At 32.2% G+C, this 1,997-nt stretch overlaps 1 long non-coding RNA gene across 1 annotated transcript in view; it reads left to right on the top strand.

Moving 5' to 3' along the window:
* LOC115278360 overlaps positions 1–1,997 on the top strand; it is a 30,896-nt gene extending 28,899 nt beyond the window's left edge. The window contains exon 3 of the long non-coding RNA XR_003902833.1: positions 1,886–1,997. This is a non-coding gene — a long non-coding RNA (uncharacterized LOC115278360). The remainder of the gene's footprint in view (positions 1–1,885) is intronic.

Genomic DNA, 1,997 nt, shown 5'->3' on the forward strand with positions numbered 1-1,997 from the left:
AGCTGTGAAATTAGGTGATTAACTAGTTGTTACTTAACCTTCTAATTTCTGTATAAGTCTAATTACATGAAACAGAAGTTGGTGTTTTGATTTTTTACTTTGCTTTTCTGTTTGGAGTGTCATTGCAACTACTGTATTGTAAATGATGGAAAATAATTGCATATGTTAAAAAATATGAAACTTTATAAAGTAAAAAAATTAAAAAAAAAGAAATACCATTTTTACAACTAAAAATAAAAAGAATATTCTGTAATATTTTAAATCATGATACATGAAAAATGAAAATGTGAATTTCATACCACTTTAAAAATTTTTTTAATGTTTATTCATTTTTGAGAGAGAGAGAGGGTGAAGGAGGGAGGGGCAGAGATAGATGGAGACACAGAATCCGGAGCAGGCTCTAGACTCTGTGCTTTCAACACAGAGTCTGATATGGGGCTTGAACTCATGAACCATGGGATCATAACCTGAGCCAGTCAGATGCTTAACTGACTTAGCCACCCAAGCACCCCTCACACAATTTTTTTCTATATTGTATAGAAATGTATTTCTTTTAACTTTTTTGTAGATAAAACAGATAGGCTTTTTCTAGTGTCACTGAGTTGATAGAAACAATGTGTAAATAATATGTAAAAATCTTTTCATTATCTCCAGTTACATGAGAATGTATCACCCTCTGTCACATCCCTTGGTTTCTCTCTGCTCCAAACAGCTTGGGGAATAAATCCCATGTACCATGATCCAATGCGGCCTTATTGCTCGTAACCACCTGGAATAACACGCACTATTTTCACACAAAATCATTGAGTGTTTGGTTACTGAGAGGTGGGGAGTAAAGGCGAAAACAATGTTGAGGAAATTTACATTTGTTTAAAAAATAAGTTATTTAAAAGTCTGTTCACACACATACTGTCACACACATCCCAAGGGCTGTTTGCTTATTCATGGGTATTTTCAGGGCTTATTTACAGTGTAGCAACAGCTACATTTTTACTGAGTGTGATCCAACTTAAATTAATAAGCCTCAAAATAATTCATGATTTACTAGTGAAAATGAAAACAGTTCTTCAAGTGTACTTCCATTTGGACAGCCGTTAGTCTACATGATGTCAAAAACAATTTTGTAATTTCCCCTGCTTTACTGTGCTATTTCATATCACCTCTGACGATATATCCTATTTGAAGATCGTCATATTAATCTCTGTATTGGCATAATAGTGATTACCCATTATTATTCATAAGTTATTAATAGTCAACAAGCCTAGATTTGAAAGACTTGAGAGTGGAAAGCTGATAAAAAATAAGTCAATATTTCTACACACTAGTTGTTACACATAACTTTTACTCAACAATGAGGCCTTCCTTGTTCAGTTGTAAAATTTGCTTCATAATGGTACGCTCACAATGAGAATCATCTGTTCTTTGAACATATCACAGGATCTTTTGTCCATTTTCCAGTGTACATATCCTGAGTTAATATATAGCTTCGTTCCTTCCATTAGCACTGTAATATATACATTTTTTAATTTTCTGTCTCACCTACACAAATTAGATATTTGATATATTGGGTCATTCTGATAGATAGATTATTTATCATTACCCAATAAAATGAAGAATAACCCAATTAGCTTTTCTGAGTCATGGAATAATTTGAACCTTTGGTGATAATGTTAGAATTTTAAGCTTTGCTACTAATAAAAATGTAGTTTCATTTAACCTGATAAATTTCATGTTGGTTTTCATATTTTTCTATTTATTCTATAAACTATATATGAACAAAGAGCATTTTATAAATAGAAATAAAACAATTAAGTAATACCAGTAGTTTAGAATAATGTTTCCTGATTCTGACCACTTATATTTTTTTACACATTTGCAATCACAGCATAATACATTTTCTCTTCTGCTGTGCTTGACCAACATACTCCGTATGTACGTCACGGACATAAGAATCTTGGCCCCCGTGAAATTTGTCCTTTGATGTTGTGTCTGTGGAT

The sequence above is a fragment of the Suricata suricatta genome, chromosome 14 (genome assembly GCF_006229205.1).
Source record: "Suricata suricatta isolate VVHF042 chromosome 14, meerkat_22Aug2017_6uvM2_HiC, whole genome shotgun sequence".
Lineage (NCBI taxonomy): Eukaryota > Metazoa > Chordata > Mammalia > Carnivora > Herpestidae > Suricata > Suricata suricatta.